Source organism: Ursus arctos, unplaced genomic scaffold (genome assembly GCF_023065955.2).
Source record: "Ursus arctos isolate Adak ecotype North America unplaced genomic scaffold, UrsArc2.0 scaffold_14, whole genome shotgun sequence".
Classification (NCBI taxonomy): domain Eukaryota; kingdom Metazoa; phylum Chordata; class Mammalia; order Carnivora; family Ursidae; genus Ursus; species Ursus arctos.
In genome coordinates, this window is record NW_026622808.1 from 31861835 (window position 1) to 31870421 (window position 8587).

The following is an 8587-nucleotide window of genomic DNA, read 5'->3' on the forward strand; positions in this document are numbered from 1 at the left end:
CAGCAACAAGCCTACATAATGAAAGTAGGGCAGATATGATTTTAGGAGGAGACCCAATAAAGAACACGCTTTTTGTGAATTTGGGCTCAGAACCAGCAGAAATACAGGAATGGCAGGCAGGTGGAGACCAGATGTCAGCTTATTTAATACTGATAGAGCTGTTGGAGAACATAATTTAGTTTGAGAACCAAATTCGCCTGCCTTCTCATTCTGTGCTGCCAGAGTTCAATGCCAGGTCTCTTAAAAGCTTTAAAGCAACAGCAACAACAAAAAATCTAAGTCATTAACAGAGCATGCAAAAGGATCGCAGTATCGCCCCACAGTCACTGAATTTAGAAAGTAGACCACCGCTAGCTCATAGCAGATTTTGTCCCTAGAAACCTGTCAAAAGACTGATACTCAGTGAAAGACTGATACTCAGAGAGGGAAGGTGAATAGGCTGAAGAAGTCTTGATTCAATGTCACTGAGACTCAGGTAATTCTATACCAGTTATTCAGAGTCTCCTAACTTGTGGGTCTAAACTCAGTTGGGAGAATCACCCATTCTGAGGTGAATTATGACCTGTGTTCATTATATCCCGAGGGGCATCTACTTGTGTCTAGTCTTATCTTTAGCTAGTGGTTTTTAAGACGATGCCACCTTCTTGCAGTGTTAATTTACAGTAGTGGCAGCCCTACACCAGGTCTTTGAGATGCCTTTCTTTTTTATCCAGCGTATTCAAATTTCTTAATACCGTTTCTCTTTTGGGTCCTGTGTTTCTGGCATCCCCAGGCTGCATTGAAACTGGGCTTTTGGGACCTAGCTTACCCAGCCCCACTGTGAGCAGCGCTCAGCCTTCTGCTGTGGAGTTGCTCAGGCCCGGGACACTTGGCTGCTATCCGTGGAGGGCAGGAGGGTGGTCCTTTACCCCATGAATTTCAGTTGAGAATCACTCTGGCAGGTGGTTGGTTGGTTTGTTTTTTTTGTTTGTTTGTTCTGTTTTGTTTTGTTTCCCCCTGATGTTGCTGTTCTTGCTTCTAAAGGTTGTTGCCTTAGGGACCCACTGAGAATTGAGACCTCTGCCATTCCTCAGGATGCTGTCTTCAGCTTCTGGATGTGTCACATGGGGAGTAGCATTTCTTTCAGACACTTCTCTTTTGGCATTTTTTTTTCTCTGTGTTCCCCTACTCCTTTCCAGAAGGCTCATTGAATTTCTGACATTTTTGTTGTTGGAGAGAAGGAAGACCATGGAGCCAGCTCTTTGCGAGGCTACAGAAAGTGGGGAAGGAATGAGCTTCCAGGGCCGGGCCCTGGAGATTTGTCTCTCAGTTGTCTTCCAAGATGTCAGCTTTCTTTTAAGAAAATCTCTCTTAAAAAAAAAACAAAAAAACAACTTTTTCCTGTTCTTTTCATTTCTTGTACTCCTTCTAATCTGATGGAGCAGGTTTCTAAAGCTATGCATTTCTTCCTGGACTTCCTGAACTTACGCGATTCCTTAAAACAGTGTTCCAGGCACAGGCTTTTCTCATCTCCTTGTCGATCTCTGTGGCTGTGGTAATTTCATTGAGTGGTTTATCTACTTCAGTCTGAGAGGATGACATATTTTATTTGTAATAAGAGCATTGTTTTTATTGTTATAAATAAAACCTACCATGTCTTTAAGATTGAAGCTGCATTGTAAATCCCAGAACTATAAAACCCTAGCCAAAGTTATTGGCAAACAGACCAGCAAGAGGGGAGTGACTCTTAAACCGTGGAGGAAAAAAAAAAAAAAAAAAAAAAAAACACAAAAAAACCCACATGAATTCTTTTGGTTTTGGCCTTTGGGCTTGAGTCTAGCTCAGAACATAAAGGATGGAATTTGAGACAGCCTTTTCATGCTATCTACTGGGCTGAGACTAACAAAGTTTGGAGCTTACACACTTGTGTTGCTTAGCATATGTGGAATTTTTAAAAAAAAAATTTTTTTTTTAAGATTTTATTTATTTATTTGACAGAGATAGAGACAGCCAGCGAGAGAGGGAACACAAGCAGGGGGAGTGGGAGAGGAAGAAGCAGGCTCATAGCGGAGGAGCCTGATGTGGGGCTCGATCCCATAACGCCGGGATCACGCCCTGAGCTGAAGGCAGACGCTTAACCGCTGTGCCACCCAGGCGCCCCAGCATATGTGGAATTACAGTTTAAAGCCCGTGGCCTGTCAAACTAGCTTTTAAAAAGCATAGTAAAGGACCATATACTTAATTTTGCCCCAATATCTAAAAGGTGTGTATAGGGAAAGATTCCCTGTAGTCAAATCCGTGCCTCAGCAGGGCCTGCTCACCGAGGTCTTCTCTGCTACTTAGGCTTTGCAGATGCCCCACAAGGGAAGGCAGTGGGTCTGTGTTAAGGCCAAAGTCAGTGCCCACACCTTAACCCTTCATGCTTAAACCATAGTGCTTGTATAAGGACTGCCTTTGCTGAACCACGTCACTGGCATTTTGCTAGTCATCCCTACCTATACATAAAATCGGAGGTATAAAACCGTATACATTCATCCCTACCTGTACATAAAATCGGAGGTATAAAAACACTTGCCTCTGAACAAAGTCGCCAGCATTTCCACATGGCCAACTTCAAAAGTGTTTGAAATGCCTCAAGTGCTCGTCCCATCATAGCCTCAGCTTGTATGTGATATTTCACTCCCCACATTCCTCACCAGGTCTCTCTTCTATGCTCTCTGCCAAATCACGAGATCCTAACATTCCTTTGAATAAAATGTCCCTCTACCTCTGCCAATAGGCAGAGCCTATTCTTGTAAAACTTCCAACACAGAGCAGCAGAACCTGTGGGCAGCTGGCTCCCAAAATAAGGAAGGGAAAAAGGGGCCAAGCTACACTTAACCCGGCTCTCTGTCCCTGAAGCTTCAGCCAGGGGAGGAGAGTTACAGCAAGAGGTCAGAAGTGTTTAGAGGAAATCCTTCCTTGTGGACCCAAGGAATCAGTCCAAGAAGCATTCCCTTTCTAATTGAGTTGAAAATAACTCTTTGGTTTCAACATATGTGTTTGGGAATTTGTTAAGAGGTTGGCTTAAAAAAGAAAATTCATTTGGGATGTGGTGAGTTTGGAGTGGTGGTGGGACGTTCAAGCAGGACTAGCTTGATGGTGGTTGGGTAGTTAGGTTTGGGAGTTATCAGAGTGGTGATAGTCGGAAACACGTCAGTGAAGAACCAACCATGGGAAAGAATGCAGACAGAAGACAGGGTCAAAGACCAATCCTTCCCCTGTCAAAGAATAATTTAAAAACTTGTTTATAAAGGGGCGCCTGGCTGGCTCAGTCAGAAAAGCAGCAACTCTTGATCTCAGGGTCGTGAGTTCAAGCCCCATGTTGAGTGTAGAGATTACTTAAATAAATACATAAACTTAAAAAAAAACCCACTTGTATATAAGGGAAAACAATAATTGATTGATTTAATCTAGCAAAAGCAAAAACGATTTATGTACAAAAAAGAGTAGAGAGGGAAGAAGGAAAAACCACAGATTGTGTGAAAATTGTGGCTTTTGTTTCCTGTGGGTAGACTGCTCATCAGCTGGCAGCCAGCAAAGAGGCCAGTATTCTTCCCTGGGGCAACTGAATGGATTATAAAATACCAATTTCACTTGCTTATGGGTTCTCCAGAAGACCTCTAGAGTTCAGGTGAGGTGTATGTCAGGCTGTCTCTGGATGAATAGTGTCTGTCAGTATCCTTTCTAAGCCCCACCATCAGGCCAGGTCTGCTATTTCCCTCGTCAGAATCTCTGACCTCCTCCCTTTTAATCAAACTTAGCTCTAGTCCACATTAGCCCTGAGGGGGCAACATGAGTTGAATATTGTTTTGGGGGCGGTGGCTGTATAACAGTATTTAAACCCCTGAATATTAGCAGACAATGGCAAAAAGAGCAAGGGAATCCTAGATACTATTAAAAATATTTGGAACTCATTTCATATCCAGTTTACTCACTGGCCTGTTTAGTCAGGAGATTAAGTCCCAAGGATTAGTTTAGTGAAATTTAACTAATGAATATTCACAAAGCAAGTGGATCATAATTGAGAGAGCATTTACTTTAGAGAACAAAAATCCTGATAGAAGTTTCTAACTTTGAATCACCGTCTCTGCTCACAACTGCTGAAACATATTTTCCATTAAAAAAATACATATTTAAACACCCTCACACTCACTTTTTAGATGAAATGTATATTTTTTCTTTTGTCATAAATGTTATAAAACAGAACTTTTGATCCCCTGAGCTCCACTTCTGCCGTTAGCCATCCAGTTCTCCAAAAAGTCAGCCATGATTCTTGGTTTCATTTTTTTGCCAGACTCCCCTCAACAGTCCCTCAGCAAACCTGTCCATTTAACCTTCAGCTGTACACTAAATCAGATCACCTCTGTCCATCTCCTAGCCCAAGCTGGCCTCATCTCTTCATGTACTGTCTATCCCTTCCATGGCTTGTTTTTCATACAACCATCCAATTGATCTTTTTATTTTAATTTAATTTTTAAAAATAAATACCTTTTTTTAAAAGTAATCTACACCCATCATGGGGCTCGAACTCACAACCCCAAGATTAAGAGTCGCACGCTCCACTGACAGCCAGCCAGTCACCCCCATATTGATCTTTTTAATGGATAAAGCAGGTCACATCGCTCTTCTGCCTGAAGCACTGCCATGTTTTGCTGCTCTACTAAGAACAAAAGCCAAACTCTTCATGGCCCTTAAAGCACAACCTGACTTGGCCTTTGCTGAGCTCTGTTCCTTCTTCACAAACCACTCTCCCCTCACTGCTACCATTCCACCACCTTGTTCCCACCTCAGGGCCTCCACAGGAGCTGCTCACTTTGCCTGAAAGCTCTTCTACCCAATATTTGCTCCATTCACTCAGCATTGAGTCCCCTCCTCACAGAGGCCTGGCCAGATTTCACAATCTAAAGCAACACCCTCTCCCAGCATTCTCTTTCCCATTACCCTTCTCTGTTTTTCCTCAGTACCTGTACCTTTGTTGCTCTAGCCCACCCTTTCTTCTGGCGTTATTAAAGAGAGGAAAGTCTGGCTAGCAGCCCTCCAGGTCCACTTGTCTCCTTCCTGCATGTGTGGATACTTCCGTGTGTATGTGTGTGTGTAGGTTACTTTGGTGGAGGAAAAGTAATTCCCCTGAGCCAAGGGAAGGGGACTCCGGAGTCGGACTTTCAGATATGGGGAGGTGCTGCAGGAAAGGGAGATTGGCCTCTCTCTCCTACTGATTCCTTGAACCTCAGGGCCTGGTGTTGCCATGGTCAGATGGGGTGTGCAATGGAGTAGTTAGTGTGAAACTTTGACATGTATCCCCTGGGATTTGGGGCTTATGAAACCATAGACCGTGATGCCTGCTCTCTTCCTGGACAGTCTGCCCACAGCAAGGAAGAAGAGGAAGCTACCCTCACTCTGCTTCCCTAACCCTAACAAATTCCAACCGTAGTACCTAGCCTTTTACTCTAAATCCTATATCCGGACCCCTAACCCCACCACTGACAGTGATCTAACTCTTAACTTGTAACCTAACCCTAGCTCTTCTGACCCTGACTCATTCTCTTCTGACACTGACCTTGTAACTCTGACCCTTAATCCTTAAACTGAAGTCCTAAACCTCAGGCTTTTGCCACAGCCCTAACATCTAATCCACTGCAGTCCCTGACCACCACTCTAACCTTAGCTCCTCTGACACTACTTTCTAACCCTAACCCAAGCCCTAGTCCCTAAACTTCTAACCCTTTAAACTTAGACTGGTTTCTAGATCCTGAGGCCTTGACATTTACCCTCTAACGTTGTAATTCTGCCCTAATCTCAACGTTTAATCCCTAAATCCTGACCCATAGATTGTAATCGTTGAACCCTCACCCATAAAAAGCTAACCTCCAGGATCCTGGAACGCCAGACCCCCAACCCTGACTCCACAAATGACAAGCCAGTACTTCACCCTGCTGTTAGCCACAGACAAGGGGAATTTGCAGCAACTCAAACTGCGTAGGTCAGAGGACATAGTGAATGAATGCCAGCAAATTAATCCACCAGGCACAGAACATCAAACAATAGGACTCCTGGAAAGCCAGGGGGGAAAAAAAAGCCAGAAAAACTTCCCTAAATACAGGATGTGGTAGACTAGCAGCAAACGTGAACAAGCCTTCAAATCTCAGAAGATGGGCAATGAAAGTCCCAGTCTTTGTGACCATACCTCCATGTCCCACCTCAGTCAGCAGGTCATCCTAGACTCATGATGGGAGAGAACTGTCCTTAGTAAGTTGTAATTGCCCTAGGACACAGACAGCAAAAGAAACCTCAGTAATAAAATGACCACCGTAACCCAGGAGATAAGAGCCATAGCCAGCATTACCATTCCCCCAATTTCCCTAGCACAATCACTGTCTCCAGGAGAAGCCCAGAAACCAGCTAACAACCCAACTGAACAAAAGATTGGAACCCTATATGAAACCAGCTCTTTCCCCAAACTCCAGACCCTGACCTAGATGGGATCCCAGAATATAGTTTTCCAACATGAAACAAAGAAACAGGCACAAATCTTCTTCCCCCATGGGGAGGACAGAAAAAGAAGAATAAAAAGTTCATGTTCCAATAAAGATGGAATCCCAGAGTCCTCCCCTTTGTCCCATTCCCAACCCCTTCCCCACCACCAGGGTCCCTATGCATACATGAGACAAAGGACAACTACAGTAGTAACAGAAAACATGTACTGACAGTACAGAGGGGGGGCTTCATCCTGCTTACGCTCGTGACTTCTGTACGTACCTTGTACTTAGGTATAATTGGCTTTAAATTGAAGAATACTGCTGAAACCTAATTTACATGTATTAGAAAAGAAAGCTGAAGAATCCGTCATCTAAGCCTCCATCCATCTCTACAGGTAGAAAAAATAAGCAACCAACCAAAGTTTATTAAAAAGGCAGAGTTAAAAATAAGAGCAGAGATTGCTCAAAATGAAAAAAAGTATCAAAATACAAGATTATTTTAAAATTTTTATGCAATTATATGTAGAGCAAAGTGAATAAAAAGTAAGCAGCTTTTAAATATCTATATCTACACCTGAGTAACCATCACCCAGATGGAGATACAGAACTGAAACTTCAAGCGTTATCCAAGCAGTTATAATCAATATTCCAAATGAGATCGGGGAGAATTTAAGAAAATGTTTTTAAAGATGACAGAAAAAAGCAGGCAAGAAAACCTTAAGAAATAGGAGTAATGAGATAATGCTTAGATATTAAACGTAAACGACAATAATTAAAATTGTGGCATTGGAATAGGATTATGTCAGTCACAGACAAAACTTTCAGAATGAGGGTCTTTTGTATAGAAGAATTAATTCTTGAAAAACAGTCAAAAACTATTTTTAAAAAGAAAAATGGTTGGGTATAGGCTTGTCTTACAAAATATTTATATTTCTTGTAAATCCACTCATCAAATAGTGAAGTATGTGTATATGTCAAAGTCAATGGTATTCCATGGGAAAAAGTAATGCTCATAAGGTTGAGAGTTCATCTGGAAGGAAACACCTAGACTTTAACCTCAACCACAGACATGATAAATTCTGCCTGGCTTTAAACAGGTAAAAGTGAAATATAGTGATGAAAATGTCGGAATGAAATTTAGGAAAATATTTTTATATCCTTCATGGTGAGGAGACTTTCCCAAGCAAGATACGGTCTAGAGGCCATAAAGGAAAGACTAGGCCACTTAAGTAAGTAAATAAATGCCATAAAAGACCAAGAATGAACTGTAGACTGTATCGTAAACAATTCTAGCTTGTGGGTAAACAACAGTAAATAAATGTCCCTTACCAAACGGCTAATAAGCATGACTCTACAAATTGACAAGTGAAAACATGTCCAGGCGAGTTACAAAAGAAGAAATGAGTTGTCCTCTACTGCTCTTTGGCTTGGAGTTCTAATTGGCTTGAATGGAGCGTCTGGAGGAGTCGTTTCTTAAGGCAGCAGAAAGGACTTGTGATCTATTAGGCCAGGGTGGATGGCCCTCCCGGATTCTCTTTGGAGCTCCTGTCACTCCCAATTGCCTGCAGCACATCTGCTCTTAACATGGAATCCTCATCTCAAATCTGTTATGTCCCCCATCTGGCATCTCCTCCCTCAACAATTACCAACTGGATTACAGCATTTATGTAGAGTTCTTGCTGTCGTTAGCCTTACGGTAGCCAGGCAAGATACTGTTCCACAAAGTTACTTAGCTGGGTTATTTTCTTCCCTACCCCTTTCAGTGTGGTTATGCAATTTAAAACACAGCTAGTGCAATCCTTAGTGTTTGTATTCCATTTTGAGTCCCCCCACATCCTGGTTGGTTTTAGTTGTTTATGTTTGTGTATGTGAAACATAACTGTGGTTTTAAGGGAACTGTACCAAAAGATATGCTCAGAGAAGTGCTGCTCCCCCCCTCATTCCTGCTATCTTGTTCCCATTCCCCATTTCTTTCCATCATTTTCCCTCCTACTCCCTACAGGGAACTGTTCTTTTTTTGTTTCTGGTTTACCCTGTCTGTATTCCCTTTGCACAAATGAGCAGATACAGGTGTAGTTTATCTCATCCTC